Source organism: Diorhabda carinulata, chromosome X (assembly GCF_026250575.1).
Source record: "Diorhabda carinulata isolate Delta chromosome X, icDioCari1.1, whole genome shotgun sequence".
In the NCBI taxonomy this organism is placed as follows: domain Eukaryota; kingdom Metazoa; phylum Arthropoda; class Insecta; order Coleoptera; family Chrysomelidae; genus Diorhabda; species Diorhabda carinulata.
In genome coordinates this window covers 8,222,242-8,240,405 of record NC_079472.1, presented here as the reverse complement: position 1 = coordinate 8,240,405, position 18,164 = coordinate 8,222,242, and the positions used below count along the sequence as shown (strand labels likewise).

The 18,164-nt window shown below is 31.3% G+C and overlaps 1 protein-coding gene across 2 annotated transcripts in view; it reads right to left on the bottom strand.

Moving 5' to 3' along the window:
• The window catches only part of LOC130902774 (amphoterin-induced protein 2-like), a 76,236-nt gene extending 65,574 nt beyond the window's left edge, over positions 1 to 10,662 (bottom strand). For both annotated transcript variants that reach the window (XM_057815060.1, XM_057815059.1), the window contains exon 1: positions 10,499 to 10,662. The gene's annotated coding sequence lies outside the window, so the exon portion shown is untranslated. The remainder of the gene's footprint in view (positions 1 to 10,498) is intronic.
• Positions 10,663 to 18,164: the final 7,502 nt, after the last annotated feature.

Genomic DNA, 18,164 nt, shown 5'->3' with positions numbered 1-18,164 from the left:
CTTCTGTTTCTGAGTTATAGGCATTAAAAGTTGCGAAATCAGAACTTATATTCAAATAATTTAGAAAATAAATCTAAATATGAGTTCTGATTTCGCAACTTTGGCGGACTAGAAACGAGAAAATATTTCTCATGTCGCAACATTGTTTCCACGTTAACTACCCACTATCGGATTTTTTGCATCTAGTCCCTAGTATATATTTTTATTTTATACAAGGTGAGTTGCTTTTTCAGTTACAATATTAGTTGAACAAGTTTCTGTTATCATATGAAAAACATTTCGTAGTACCACAAAATTCATTTTAAACTCGGACACCTTCCAATTGAATCGGAGTGCAAAGGCTTCGAACCATTTTCTTTTGTATAAACTTTGATGGAAGACGTAGAGCGGTACGCCAGAAGCACGGTTCTCGCAAGAAGGCTACTCACACGAAACAGTCAACAACAAGTACGCTACATTGGCTAGTTGAAGATAGAAATTGCTTCAGCAGCTTCCATTGAATGGAAGGCGCTTTTGGTAAAACATCACATCGATTCATAAATAGGTCGTAGAAAAAACGAGAGGTGAAAATCGGCATTCTCAAATAAACCCAGATGACCCCTGCTGTGGTGAACAAAATTCCAACTAGACCTAACAGCGCTAAATTAACAACCCTAGGTCACAGCGGCTCAGGATAATCTGAACAAGATTTAGGTTTAGGTTTCTAGCATCGATAAGGCTAGAAAGCAGTGACAAAACAATAGAATGAATCCATAGTACGATTGACACATACATCTCAACCAAAATTATGATCAATGACCGTCAATCATGGATCAATGAAGATATTCGAAGAAAGTTGGATAATGATTGAAAATGTGATATGAGAACTATGTATACAAATATGAGAAATTTGGAAAATAACTGAAAAGCTTTCTTGTCCGTCGTTCATAGTTTCAATGTTTGTTGTGCTATTAGGCCGTTGTCAGAAATACCGATCATTTCTTGAGTTCCGACAATTCATTAAGCCAAGTCAGACAATCAGATGAAGTGGCAAGAAACTGAAGATGCAAACCACATGAATTAGTGAAACCATTAAAAAATCAATGAAAATTCCTAGAGTAACCAGAATCAATATTTCAATTAATCAAAATTTCTATCAACGTCAATTTGAATATTGAATTTTGAACTGTGAGTTTAAAATTTTTACAAGCGTTAACAATATCAAAAATCACCGAAAATCTCAATTAATTATTGTAAGTAAAATTTTATTATTGTTATACATTCATACATATTTCTTATATTGTATTTGACCATAATTTCAGTCTCAGACGATGAAAATATAATTATTCGAAAGCTCGGAAAATGAGAATATATTAGAGCTCACTTTGGTGTTTCCTTGCCACGTTCCCAATCAAAAACCGCTTATATATATATATATATATATATATATATATATATATATATATATATATATATATATATATATATATATATATATGTATATATATATATATATAAATTTCTTTGATATATTAATGCATCTAAATGTTCTTGATTTTAGGTCTCTTCTGTTTTAAAATTTTAATATTAGTTTTTATAATTATTTGACGTTTCGACTTTTCTTCAAGCCTCTGTCAAAATATTTTGATATCTTGTGAAAATTTTAAATTCAAAGGTTTCACAAAATTCATTATTCAAAGTGACGTTGATAGAAATATTGATTAATTGAAATATAGCTGGCAAAGACTCCGTTTGAATTTTGAATCCTATGAGTTTGAAAATTTTTACAAGCATTAATACTATCCAAAACCACCTACAATCCTAATTAATTATTTCCCAGACGATGAATATATAAGTATTCGAAAGTTCGGAAAATATATTAAAGTTAGTTCACTTTAGTGTTCCTTTGCCACGTTCCCAATAAGAAACCGCTTATTATATTTATTTATTCTCAAAAAATTTATTGATCAATGCAACATCTTGTGCATTTGTGCATCATTTGGAATTTTCGTTCATTTCGGCGCAAGATCTCTTCATCAAGATATCTAATTCAATATTGAGCCTGTTATATTTTGTTGATTTCTAAATACAAATCACTCAATTTTAATATTGTTATAATTGACCTTGACGACTTGAATATTTTTACATCCGCTAGAAATTCGTTACCAAAAGTGCAGATCACGATACATATAATTAAATGCAAATACAATTATGGATTACTGGCAGTCAATTGATAGCAATTCTTCTTTGGCACTCGCAGTTTTTGAAATCCGAAGCTTTAATTCGTCTATAGTCCATAGGATGGGATCCTTGCAAATTTGATGCATATGCAGCACTAGCAGCCGATTTCAAGGGATGTGTTCTCAAAAAATTGATCAATGTAACTTCATTTAGAATTTTTGTTCCTTTCGCCGCAAGGTCTTGTTCAGATGGCTTCTTCACTCTGGCTACGATAATAACATTAAGACCTAGATGAGTTGCCAGGCTTCTGATAGACCGACCAACCTCAAATTTCGCAAAAATGGCAGCTTTCTTAATTTCAGTTCACTTACGAGGCATCAATCACTTTTTTACTTCATCTGAACTCACATTGACGATTGAATGATCTGTCACTCACAATGACAGTGACATAAGGTAGAAACTCTGATTCATGCACGTAAAATGTAAGTGTGTACGTTTTTAGTGAACAGAAATGTTCAATGTCACTGACAGATTCATTTATTAACTCACTAGTGACGACATGCAAGGTTTTGAAAGAACAAACTCCATGAAAATGTTACATCATACATAACAATCTCAATATTTATATCTAGTATCATTTTGTTTTTTGAATAAACAGATTTCAATATTCCCCCACAAAATTGCATACGACAATCATCAATTAATTAATTAAATGCCCAAAGACGAATACATAGTTATTGGGAAGGTTGACATATATGTATTGAATAAATGTTCACTTTGCTATTTTATTGCCGCAAGATATATAATTTTTCCCAACTGCGCTCCGACATCGAATTAAGTTGTTGCCTTTTTTCCTTCGAATTGTTTGCCCTACTTTCATAAAAATACTTATATAACTGATATAGCTGCGATCAGATTCACGAGATAAATGATAGAGTTTTTCTGATGAGATATCAAGTTGACTCCAGAAATTTCTATTCCATAGGTGAGTTAATGCTTCATGAGAAATCCTCCTGAATTTAGGAGATATGATTTATTACATTTCTCTCCGGCAATATAAGATTAGGCTCGTAAAAACATCTTGATTTATTTCGATAATGATACCTTTGGAAAGAAGAAATTTTATCACGGCTTTTTCGAAACTATGAAGTGAACATGAAATAAACATATTACGACATGTTAAGTGAGATGTTTTGTTCAAAATATGATAATAAATTTGAAAATTTGTTTTACACTGCTTACGAGGGCAGAATAGTAAGTCAGAAGATGACAACATTTTCGTTATTGTGAATATATTGTTTGTTAACGCCACAATTCTGGCATAATTTGTGAAATTTTCACGTTAATCTGTGAATTTTTAACTGAACTGTGAAGCTTTTGACAAACCGCCTTCGTAGAAGTGGTCTAAGTTTCCTATGATAATATGAGGAAGGAATACACAACTGGATAGTGGACAAAACAAATAAGAAAAGTAGTTGAACAGAATAAAGGATCATAATAAAATTATATCAAAAATGGAAGTAGAGACAACAAAGAGGCATACAAAACAATGAGAAACTAAGTCAAGAAACAGGAGAATTGGCAAACATAATAACTATAATAGATCGATAATGAAAGCTTTTGGATCGAAATCGAACGGAAGGAAATGGGAAAAATAAAAGTTTGAGGAAACGATACTGAAATAAACACGGAGGACAGATTGAAGACATGAAAGGAGTTATTTGAAAGAAAGTTCAGTCACAAAGAAGGAAGCTTGATAAGAGGAGAAAAATTAGAAAAGTGCATATTTTTAAATATATAAACAACTTATTGATGATAGAAAAGAAATATAACAGAAGAAAGAATAACATATCTCGAATAGGATATAATATTAGGATAAAGATGAGAGTAAAGCAAGAAAATGATTTTATTTCACGTTCGTTTAAACTAGTCATGGATTTGAAAATAGAAACAATAAAAGATAAGAACCGTTAATTTGAAATAATAATTGGCTACAGAAATCTAAATCATGTGAAAGGATTAGTATATGCAGACGATAAATTAATAGATTAAGGAAGATGCGACACATGTATGAAGACAATCAAAGGCCTCAGAATAGAGGTTAATTTATGAAAATATGAAAGATTGGCAATGAACTGAATAAGAGAACATGAGAAAGATCTTATGATGTAAGGATGAAATATAGATGAATTGATCACATTTTGAGAGACGATTGAGAAATAGTTATACGTAGAAAATTCGAAAAGAGGGGAAAAAGTCAATAAAAGATACTATGATCTGAGTGAGACATTATTAAATAAAAAAGCATTAGGTGAAGACATGGAAATGAAGGTATACAACTCGATAACATTAGCCTCACCTTAATATATAAAAGTAATACCTGGGTGAAGAAAAGAAAGATACAGAGTAGAATAACAGCGGCAGAGATGGAGCAACTGTGAAAAATATCTAGGAGAACAATGATGGAAAGGATAAAAATTGAGGTAATATTATTGAATCTAACACAAAAATCAGTAGGGAAGAAAGAAATTTGAACTGCTATAGACACATGTTAGAGAAGATTACCACAGAGCATAAAAAAACAGTTGCACAATCAAAAAGGCATAAAAAAATTATATTATACTAATAACATAGTGGACAAAGAAAGGATTGAACAAACCGAAAAAGAAGGGAAGGACCAGGAAAAACGGATTGAAGGTGAGTAAAAACTGAAACCTCAATATTATGTTCTCATAAAGGACATGAAGAGTTATAGAAAAAAAAAACAAAGTACAGTTGATTCTCAAAACAATTTTTCTGACTGACAATTTCTGGAGTGAATCAGAATATTTATTATTTTGGAATCATTAGGCTCTCATTTTCTACTTATTACTAAGAAATCATTATTTTCGCAGTGAGTTTTCCCATTCTGTGAATAAAAGCAGTAAAACTATATACCTAATAAAATAATGTCACAAATAACGAGAAACGAATTGACATTGCAAATAAAAATACAAATAAGACACAAATCGATTTTTTAGTCAAATCTCAAGAAAAACCTCATCAACTATCGCCCCTCGTATTATTTATTTTTCCTAAAAAAATTCTCTCTACTCCGAATAAATGATGGTATATTTACATATTTTTTCTACGGTTTGAGAAAATATTTGATGTTTCTATCACAAATAGAAATACAAAATTTTCTTTTCCGCTTTAAATTATCCACTTGAAACGTACGAGTCATCTGAGATTATTGATTTTGAAAAAATATGAGAACTTTGTTTTCATTGCATGTTCCGTAATAAAAAATTCCAAAATATTTGACGAGATTAAAATGTTTCTAGTAATGGGAAACAAAATTTTAGCGAAGAATTTTGTGAACAATCTTATAGAAATTCCCATAAGATGAAAAATTTGGAAAAATTGATAAGCAAAACATGATAACATTCCGTATTCAATAGGCAATAAATTGTTGGCCATCAGAATATGCCATGACAGGACGACAGCTTAACTTTTGTTTGCTGAAGCATAACGAGATCCATGAACCTATACACAATGTAACCATCTGCGTTCAGTATACCGAGAGTTATTACCAATGATCAAACTTTATGAATTTTATAACAATAGAACTAATGCCAAAATATACCTCAACATCACGATGTATCACATAACGATCTTGAAATATCAATTTACGCATAGCATCAATGTTTTCTGACACAAACGACCTTTACGAAATTCATCCTATAGTGTGCGACCATAATTGAGGGCCGGTTTAGCAATTGCAACATTTATTCTGTAGATAAAGTTCCATTTAGGTTCTTGTCCTATATTTTCTCCACAAGGAGGATAAGGAATGATGGCAATCGTGATAAATAAATATAACAGACTTGATTGGCTGTGTATTTTCTCCATAGATCAATAAACATATTGTATTCTATCAAATTCCATTTAAACTCTGGTTTATTAATCAATGAGCGATATCATTACTCAATTTTGATATTATAAATGTTGATTACTCATTGGATAGTGATAAGGATATTGATCTTGTGGAATTCCTTCAACACAGAAGAAGGTCTTATATAGTGGGGCAAAGAGTGCATAATTTCAAGAAATTGGATTAGCATGATTCTCGTACTAGATTCGATAAGTTCTCCTACTTTCCATTAGATTATTCTGTTTTTTAGCTAGTCTTAACATTAAATTTCTCTATTTGAGAGTGAAAGTGCTAACTGGCACCTTAGCATTAGTATTTTGCATTTTTTGAAAATAAATTTCTCTCACAAGAAACCTCTCAAATTACTGTTCTATGAAATATCTTCCAGATAACTGTCTTATCTTATAGTTGAAAGTAAGAGATAACAATCTCACGATTCAACCATCAGATAAAAATTATTTTGTTATTGATAAACCCAATTTTCAATAATAATTGGTAGTTAAGACTTATCTCACCGATAAATATAATAACCAGAGAAACACAGTAGTTCGAGATGGTGCTTCAACACCATTAAGCGAGTTGATCTGCGTACTGTTGTTGTCTCAATCCACGCCAAAAGTCATTTTTTGATCCAAATAAATGTTTTAAGTATTTATAGACAACTCAAATATAACTCGTATGGCAACAAGTTCTGAGTAGAATCACCAATAACCACAACATATTAACATCAGTGAGGAAAAGTTCAATCTGCACTTGTGAATTTCCCTAGATTGAAACTTGCTGGTGATGCTATTTCTCTCACAAAATTAGCAATCCAAATAGTTTGTCCACCAAGACCAAGACACAGTATTCAAATTACGTCCAGTTTCGTATTTCGAAATTAAGGGCACCTTTTGTAACTAATTGTTACAAGTAGTTACAAAATTAGTACAAGACTTCTCTCTTGAAACAATAGTCTCATGAATAAACATTAACCCAGTTCCGAATTTTCCCAATAACCAATGAATAGCCTTCTGTCATTACATGAAAGTCTTACTCTATTTCTACTTGCACTATTCTACTGAAGCTCTTATGTTAGAAACGGTTTCGTAGATTACTTAGTAAACATCTTATTGGCTCTTATTCTCGAATCATTTGAAATTAATGTTAATCATTCTTAGTAGATGTTATAAACATGAAATGGGTATTTTCCGTCGCAATATTTTATATAGAATAAATAAATCTTTAAAAAGCCTTTTTAGAATTTAATTTCAAGTATTTAAAGATATAGAGCTCTGTATAACAATAAAAATTAGAGAGTAGCCAACAATATAAATAATGAAAGGTACTTTATTTGTATCTTGAAGTGAATAAAGAAATTTCTAGTTGGACCCCTATTAGTTTATGATATTTATCAGTTTTCTTCGTGAAAATAGAAACTTGTTCTAAAATAATATGTATATTTATCAAAATCACTACTGAACTTGCAATTCCAAATTTCGTCTAATTTTAAGTACAGACACTCCATCGAGTACTTTTTAGCTCTTTAGTGAACAATAATGTATAGTATTTTCGATTTTTTTTAATTCTATTGCTTCTTCGAACAGAACTATTTTGGTGGAATTGAAAGGGTGAAGATTCTTTTCCAAGCTTTTTTGTTACAAATGCAGATTGTTATTTTTCTGACAGATTTTTTTGTATTGTACAAATTATTTGATACTTGATAAATCAGGGGCCACCTGTTTGACCAGGAAAGTCAGATTCTACAAAAAGAACCATAGTAGAAATTTACAGCCGCCAAAAAATCAAGTAGCTCTTTAAAGTTAGCCATATTCCAATCGAATTCCTGCAAAATTCTTGCACCATTTTCCCAGTCTGTTTGATTAGTAAGCATGGCGAGTAAGCAAGTTTTTGACTAGATCATTGAGCTCAATTTGAAAAAAAAAGTTCCTCGTCAACTAAAACATCTGAGCTAAATTTGTTCTAGGGAGCAAACGTTTCTAAGTCCTCTGCATTACTCATATAAATGAGGAGGTGGGTCCGGATCTGGCTAGGAGCTATAGGACACTAGATGACTAGCTGAATCAAGGTTAGTGTAAGATTTTTTCTCATTATTTTTCGTATTCAATCGTTTCTGATTCACTTGTTCACGCTATATCATAAAAATGCCGAAAAGCAGTTTTTTCACGCTTAGACACCAATCGCAGATCTTCCTCATATCTTCTGCACATTTTATGAGTAGCATACTTTGTCTTGATCATTGAGTACCTATTAATTAGAAGTAAGCAAAATAAACCTTATTTACGATTAAGAGCACAGTAGCGTTTGAATGCTAGATGTCAACCGAGTATAGCAAAACTGAGTCAGCTAGATATATGCTCAATCTTACTTAACCTGCTTAGACACGACAATAATTGCAACCGTCTGCTTAACACTAGAAATTCTTCATCCCTCCCTCTCAATAAATTATCGTTATATTTATCTGGATGTAATTATTTACGTCCATTATCTTTTTCTTAATTACCAGATACGTATATTATTAAAATTAGGGTAAGAAAAAGAAATAAATTCAATCTAATTAGACGCTTAAGAAATGGAATGTAAAATTAGAACTTACTAAGACTTTCACACAGAAAAAAAATTTACTATTGTAAAAAATTGATGAGATGAAATTTTTTGAATATTTATTTTGACCTCAGGACATCAAAATCCATGAGAAAATGTATGGAAAACCTATACAGTTTTCTACTTGCAGACCTGCGTTATCTGCAGAGTATACTGCACTAATTGTTTCTGCCCCAGATAACGTCTGATATCTAAATTCCTTGACTCTATTCTCAGAAAACTCAAGTCATCGTTTTCAGCCATCCCAATACCTAACCTAAGACGTCTACTTCGTAATTTCTCCTTAATGCTTTCGTGAGAACGTTTCTAGAGCTGCAGAGAAGTTTTATATTTAGCTTCACATATTAACTTCACATATTTTTTCTGTTTATTCTTGGCAGCGCATCTGACATCTCTATTCTATGGTTGTAGATGTGAATGAACCAATTTCTCAATCTGTTGAGATCATTCTTAGTCAATTTCTTGATATTTATTTCATTCTAGAACATATAACAGTGAATGCTTCAAGTACTTCCAATGGAATTTCCTGGTTTTCTTCAGCTCTTCCTTAAGCCTTAGTTTCATGGGCTCGAACTTCGGGTGAGAAATGATCACCCATCATAGAATTATTATGTCTGCATCCATAATTTCACTTGACACATAGTATTGTCGCTAGAGTTTCATTGGAGATGTTATGAATGTATGTACTCCCATGCATAAAATCGATCGTTCTCATAATAAAAATGATTCTAGAATAATGTGTATTTTTGATGGTTGTTGTTTAATTTTTAGTCTTCAAAATGCCAACATACACTACATGTTGACCCACGAATGTGTAGGAAGTAGCTATTCTGTAGCATTAGAAATATATCAAGAAAAGTATTTATTTATTGTGGTTCCTTATTTGAAATATATTAAAATTTACATTTATACCAATTTTATAACTATTAAACTACACATTTTTCAATACTACTTTAATTCTAAACACTAGAAAGCAAGCAATATGTAATAGGTATTAGCTTCACACGTCATTGCGCAACAAAAAAAGATTGTTTTGCTTTGTTCAACACAAGTAATTCTTCAATATATCTCCATAAACTCCCAAGTTCCTCAATTCAACTTATTTAGTGACTTACTCAACAACGCGTTATAGAAACATCATCCATAACGGCATCTATTAGATTTATCACGAACCACGGTTATTACCACATCTGCCACTAACAGCACATACTTTTTAGACGGAATATAACGGATGATCCAATTTTGTAGATTGTTTAATATTATATTCCAAAACATATTTTTTCCCAGGATAAAAACGACCAAGTAATAAATAATCGGCGTGCACACTTCATCCAAATCATCGTTAAACATTTTTTATGTGACTGGGTCAGAAATATATAAATTCCACATTTATATATCATCAAGTGCATTCCAGAAAAATGTTATGTTTCCGCGAGAGCTTCAAAACACGTCCCACCATAGTTAACGCGAAAGAAGATGATATATCTACTCACACCAAGTTTGAAGTTAGTGATAGATTTAAATTAATTGAAACCGAATCCTTTGACCAGTTTGCACATGAATAAATTCCATCTTTATAATATATAGGATAAGGGACAAATATTTCGAATGAGTACTTTCACCAATTAACCACAATCTACTCAGTATTCGCAAGTCTGATTATTAATTGCTAAATAATATATTTCACCATATTAAAAATTCAGATTGTGATTGTATTTTTCATCCATATTTTTCATCCGATCAAAATTGATAAAAAAAATGTGGAATTGGATATATATTTCATATCGTATTAAAAAAATTATTCACTATCCACAAACTCACCAAAAATAAATGATAAAATCCAAGAATCACAAATTAAGTCCCATTTATCTCTTGGCAACGAAAACCAAATCACAACATACAAAAAAAGGACATGTATTCCAATATTTACGAATATATTTTTATGTATTTATCCCGACGCCGCCGACGGACGCTTCGTTCAGACTAACTTCGATTTCAAAACGACGCTCCCTGAGCGCCTCGGCGCCGGCCCAGTTAGAGCAGGGAATTCTTTTAACATCTCTAGATTTCTGAATTTTTGGTGACACATGGATAATCTCGGCAAACTCCTACCACAATATTTGAAGATTTGGTGTAGGCTAACTATATCATAATTGAGAATACAAAACACTTAGCTTGTCTCCATTATTCCGCATTTTGATTTTGATTAGTTTGAATCTATAATTATCAAGTTGTATGCCTGACATCACGCTTATATTTTTATAGTTGTAAAACTTCAATTATGAACTGAATAAAATATATTTTTTGTTGAAATTCCTGAAAAACACATTGAGAGACTTTTATATTCCAGAGAATTTATATAAAAATTTTTGTAATATACTGATGTTTTTTGTAAATGGATAATAATGAATCATTAAGTATTATGCTCATTATTATGAGATTTGTTGGTCATTGGACATCAGGACAGGATCATTTGAAAATCAATGAGAAGAGATTTGAATGATAGGAATCGGTGATATGAAATATTCATACCCAAATCTTTATAAATACGAGGGTGCTACTTAAGTTTTGGAATAGAAAAATATTTTGTTATTAGATATGGCTTTATTGTTTTACAAAATATTCTCCATTGAAATCAACAGACTTTTGCTTGGGTTTGAACCAATTGTCGAAGCATTTTCTCCACTCTGATTGAGGAAAGGAGGAGGTATTGCATAAGTCTCTATTAGGTATATGAAAACATAATCTTTCTCTATAAAAACTGCATGGTGCTTCAATAGACGTCTATAAGATCGTAATAGGCGACGAATCATGGATCTATGCACAATCCTTTTTTAGCATGTAATGATTATTCCTTCTTATCACCGCATATCATGAACTTTAACAACGTTTTTCTACACCTGAAAAAGCGCTTGATATATTCTGTTAAAATTAATCTTTAAAATAATTTTTTATTATGTTAAAATAAGTCGAAAACGTGGCAACGCCGCCCAACATAAAGTTTTTTCTATTTTTTTGTATTAACTAGAAATGTGTTGTTGTTATATCGCCATTTAAAACCCAACTAACACATGTTTCAATATTATTAATAAATAATACAGTCCACACATCAACAATTAGTTTATTTGAACCAGCAAAGAATAATAAACATTTTGGTCTTCGATCCAGATAAATATAAGATAGAAAAAATATCTAAACAGTGTAAAAACTATCTGGAATTTAACAACAATCGAGTGTGTCCAGTGGCCCAGAGAAGTGGCGAAGAAAAATATCGAGCGAAGTAACAAGCGATAGTGACTAACTGACTGAACGACTGCAATTCAGGTACTTTTTCCATACAATTCCTATTTTATTCTATTTTTTCCTTTATCTTAGGATCATTTGTTTTATTTAATCAGAAAAGGGTCGAAACTCTTCAATAAACTATTGAAAATTGATTCAATTATTTCAATAAAAATTACAATTTAAATGTGTTAAGACAATTTTAGCGGTATTTTACATCGCAACAAGATATGCGACGTATTTTTCTTACAATTTTCAATTGAACAGTTTATAATAATACAATTTATTTTCTATTCAGTCTAGGCAATTTATAACACAATTTCATTAGTTTGATTTATAAAAATCACATGCAATTATTTTAAAAGATATATTTTTATAGTTGTAAAACTTCAATTATGAACTGAATAAAATATATTTTTTGTTGAAATTCCTGAAAAACACATTGAGAGACTTTTATATTCCAGAGAATTTATATAAAAATTTTTGTAATATACTGATGTTTTTTGTAAATGGATAATAATGGATCATTAAGTATTATGCTCATTATTATGAGATTTGTTGGTCATTGGACATCAGGACAGGATCATTTGAAAATCAATGAGAAGAGATTTGAATGATAGGAATCGGTGATATGAAATATTCATACCCAAATCTTTATAAATACGAGGGTGCTACTTAAGTTTTGGAATAGAAAAATATTTTGTTATTAGATATGGCTTTATTGTTTTACAAAATATTCTCCATTGAAATCAACAGATTTCTGCTTGGGTTTGAACCAATTGTCGAAGCATTTTCTCCACTCTGATTGAGGAAAGGAGGGGGTATTGCATAAGTCTCTATTAGGTATATGAAAACATAATCTTTCTCTATAAAAACTGCATGGTGCTTCAATAGACGTCTATAAGATCGTAATAGGCGACGAATCATGGATCTATGCACAATCCTTTTTTAGCATGTAATGATTATTCCTTCTTATCACCGCATATCATGAACTGTAACAACGTTTTTCTACACCTGAAAAAGCGCTTGATATATTCAAATCACATGTATTGGAAGTACTTCAACGGAAAAATAATGAAGCCATATCCAATTATAAATATTTCATTCAATTTGTCTCAATACTCAATCTCAATAAAGGACTTTTTTTGAACGTTTATATGGATAAGTACTAGACAGTACGATAGATTGCGGGTGGTACTATGTTGTCCAGATTCAAAACTGGGTTGTCTTCCTTAGCAGTATATCAACGAACTCGTATACGTTATAAATAATAGAAATTGTTCCAGTCAATAAATGAATATCAGTATTTGACCTTAATACCAGTACTGAGCTACAACTCAGACTAAAATCTATAACGAAATATGATATTATCAAGTTAAATTCCAACCCTCATTATTCAACAGTCACATTCCAACTGTGTGAAAATTCAGTATGAAATTGAAGTCAAGTTATTAGGTTTTAGTTCACCTTCAGTCTCCAAAGACGATAACTTGGTTATCGAAACGCACGTCAGTCAGTGTAATTGTGAATGTTGGTGTAGTGCACATACTACCTGATCATTTGCAAATTTGAGGATGTATAAACAGTTGTTACAGCTTTTTATGGCCTTTGTTAGAAAATAATTAATGTTGGTATTCTCAAGAGCTTTCTATAATTTTGATATTGGTATGTTATTGTAGGCATTTCGTGAATATATAAACATCAGGTGTACTGGTATATTCCTTAATGTTCTGTTCTTCATCAACTGCTTTAAAGAGAACACGTTGGCTCTACAGGAATTTCTACCTCTAAAGCCACTTGTGAATTTGTGAAATATCAAATAGGTTTTGAAATAACTCACTAATTTGGTTATTACTAATTACACAACATTTTCTTTTGACAGCATTAAAAAAACTATTGAAAAACAGTTACTTCACTTAATTTACTCAGCGAGTTCTATATAATCAGTAAAAACCTTCTTCATTGCTTAAGTCCACTGCTCCTTATTAACAACTGGGTGTGGTTCTTGGTGGTGTAGCCTTTTCGTCTCTCCGCTGCCTCAAGGATCAAGTCTTGTCCCACTCTCGTTCAAGCGGGCGGATTCTTCGCTAAATTCCAGTTGCACGCAATCTTCACGACACTCCATACTGCGTCCCTTCTAGCATTAATCTTTGTTAAGACATCTCAACAGATGCTTCAGTAAATTTTTGAGATATTAAATAGATTTGCTTATCAAGTATTACTCAAATTCATTTCTTTTGAAAGCATTAAAAAAACAATTGAAAACAATTTTTTTTAAGGTAAAACTTTTGGGCTATGAAATATCTTCAAATCACAAAACTCGATCATGCTAAATAATTTATTTGTTACTTTAAATATTCTCAAAAATAAATCTAGTTAAAAGGTTTTTTATTGATGGAAAGCACTCATTGATGGAAAGTTCACCAATTAACGTGTCTGAAAGAGAGGGTTCTGTTTATAACAGTCAGTTCGTTTCCACAATTATTTTCAATGTTTTACTACAAAATGTAATTTAATTAACAGAGGAGTCAACTTTGTATACACGAGTATAATACTTGTATGAGCTATTGTATAAAACAACATCGAAAACACAAATATTGTATAAGTTTTATTCCATAAAGTTGCATAGTATTCCGCTGGAAAATAGAAAAGTACAACAAAAGTTTATATTTTCCAAAATGATTCATCATAATACTGTTCGAACGATACATTTTTTGTTTTGCTCATTCCCTAGGCAATTCTGGAGCAGTGGATATAAGTATTGATTTGAACTAAGTCTGAGTAGAACTACTGCTAGATTTTATAAATAAAACAATCCACTCAATATACAGTTCCACTCTCTTAAGTATTAATGGAAAACTGTGGTCGTAATTTCTATCTGTGTTGTGAGACGGCATGAAGGCGCCTAAACTGGTGAAACTTCTTTGTCTTCACGATTGTTCATTTTATCGTCAAAATATGAGTATGCTTTCGATAGGTCAGATAGAAGTTTTTCCGCCTTCTTTGGTGAAGCTGGATGGTAAATCGCCTTCTTTGTTTAGTGGGGTTTTCTCTTGAGATTTTATTCACGGTTTTGTATACTCCGTATAATCGTTCTCCATTATTTTTAGTATTTTTTCCATTCTCAATTCTTCGTATTCTTCTCCCATTTCTTATACTGATGTTTTTGGTAAGCCTATAGCTGTTTTCTGTTTGTATCGTATGTGTGTACCTGTGGTATTGAGGCAAATGTAATTATCATTATTATACATATTTATTATATATACACCCATTTCGGTTAACTTTATCTGCTGATTAATATACCGAATCTCACCTGATGTACATGATACAAAAAAATCATCATCCTACAGAATTGAAGCTTCCAAATACGTTGGAAAAAAACTTTGCGGCAACTGAAAATCAATCAAATATAACTGTGATTTTAAGATACAGCAAATGTTCCCATCAAAGCATCCACTGTACGATTCACAATTAATATATTAGATGTAGTAGTTTTTTGTTCTTCGTTTCTTCGAGTTACTCATTTGAATAGACACTATATAACAACATTTATTTACGATACTCGTTCCAAATTCACAATAATTAATCTACCACGCAAGGAAAAAATACAAAATCACAAGTCTTGAGGTTATATTCAAAGCTTTCGTTGGTCGATGACCCGTTGCCAGTTGTCTCTACTATCTAGTACTTTTTCTGTGAAAATTATAATTTTTTTGATAAGTTTGGAGATGACTTTAACTAATTGACGAGATAATCAAAAAGAAAGTTTCAATTTTTTTTGACACTGAACAGTGATAGGTTGTTATTGCCAACTTTAAAACTTCAAATTTTATGTCATCGGTTTGCGTATCGTACTGACTATCTTTTAGGTGTAAAATGAGGATAGAATTTATCACCATCGTCACGTATTTTGCCTTCTACGAATTTCGCTTAATTCTATACCTGAAAGGTAAACTTCGTAACCACAAAATTTTCGATTTTGTGTAACTGCTTTATCAAGGTGTATATTGTTAAGTGAATAGTTGTCGTATCTGCACAGCTAATGAATGACGCCATAGCCAATGTAAATTTAATGTATATGTCATGATATGATAGAGGTAAGCTCAAGTAACTTGGTTCACAACTCTATACCACTATTAAGTAGGAATTATGAAGGAGATTCAAGTATGTTGAGACAGTTTACCCCCTGAGAAAAAAGGTAACTCTGTCAAAAGCTGACATGTGTCCAGAAGGTAACAGTTATAGGAGGTATTTCTACTACTTTTCTTGTTTACGTGTTTGATAGTGTTTCTGTTTTGTTTTACAAATAGTTTCAAATATTAATAATCACACTCCATTACTTAATCCTTTATTTATGATTTTATTGATATTTATAACTCAACAGCTAACATTTATTGTTTTCAAAATGAGTGAAAAGACTTAAATGATTTTAACCCTTGCATTAAAAGCCACAATGTACTCAATTAATTGATAGACTCTGATATAAAAAAGGCGAAAATGTAGTCATTGTGAATTGAGTACTGCAAGAGTCAAACCCTTGATGCAAAACTAATAGCAAAGGAGTGGGTTTATTTCCATATTTTTGATTATGAATTCAACTTATTTTCCACAAGTAGTCTTCCAATGACATCTCTGACACTTGCAATGCATTTTTTCTGCACCTTAGAAGTGAAGATGATGAAGAGCAAAAGGTGCAAATTCAGCAAGCGTATGAGAATCAGCTTAATGAAGCTAAATCAAGATATGAGCTAAGAAAGCATGATAAAGGAACATCAAAACATACTGGACCGAAGGAGTTTACGATCATGATCTATCTGCAATAATGTTCGCCAACACCATACTTGACATTTTATTTGCGACAGTTATGGAGCTGACAGTTTAGTCAGATAATTGCAAAGGTCAAAATCAAAATTTTATGGTAGTGTCAGCTTACATGTGTATTTTGAGAGCAATGCATACGTTAAAATTGATTACTCACAAATATTTAATAAAAGGGCATACCCTTATGGAAGTCGATGGAGTTCATTCCTTGATTGAGGAGGCTAAAAAGCTGGTTGGTCTAACACAAATGATGGTGCCATGGGACTGGCAACAGTTTATTCGCCAGTGCCGATTCAAAGATTTGATATAGGTATATGACATGACCCTAAAAGACTTTGAAAACTTCAAGTCACTTTATGAACAAAACAAAGCACCTCTTAAAAATAACAAATCTAACACCAACAAAGAGAAGTTTTTAATAAGTGAAGCAGTAGAACTGCAACTTAGATCACCTGAACCAAACAAGCTTTTCTATAAAACCAACTTCCAAGAAGAATATTGAATTGTGGACCTAGGACCTAATCGGCGGAGGAAAGAGTCCAACCAAGTGAGGCCTACAGAACTACCAGTATGAATACATACTGGCTTTGTTTTCACCACTTTTATAAAAACGTAGATTCCTCTGAGGCTGCCATAGATTACCCAGATTAATGAAGATTTTTTAGGTATAGTTTTCTTATAATGAAATGAGTTTTTATAACCTCTTTCTAATATTTAATCATTTATGATATTTAAAATATTATTTGCTGTCCAATAAAATTCTATTTATTATTTTTTATTTATTATTCATATTATATTTATTATTTATTTGGCTAGAATAATATATCAAGGAATATTAAAAGTTGAGGACCTCTATCATTGAAACACCTTGAACAACAATAAAAAGGAAAATTTAACATTCAGGAATCAAAATAAGAAGCATTAAGAATGAATACTTTTGAGAAGTTTGCCAAGAATACTATTTTCCAAAAAATCACTATATTTTCTCATCAAATGGGTGAAGAATCGATAAAATCAAACACAAACAAAATAAAATTTGAATAACCCTCAGTACTAATGCGTAAAATGATAAAATAGGAGTATATTAAGCTACAGTGTCGTCTCTTAATACATGTTAATTAAATTCTTTGCACATTTTTAGATATCATTGCCTATTTCTTTCACATCACGAAAAGTGAAGTTTGATGAATTGTTTTTTTCTGAGTGTAGCATTTCAAACCAATAGACCTATTACAATTTACAATATTCAAAATTTACGTTTTACTATTTATAGGCGTATCGGGCATGGGTTATAATATTAATTCATTCCAAATATCAGTTGAGGATTGTGAAATATGTATTGCATGAGGTTGACATAAGCGGCATTCATATATACGAGTATCAA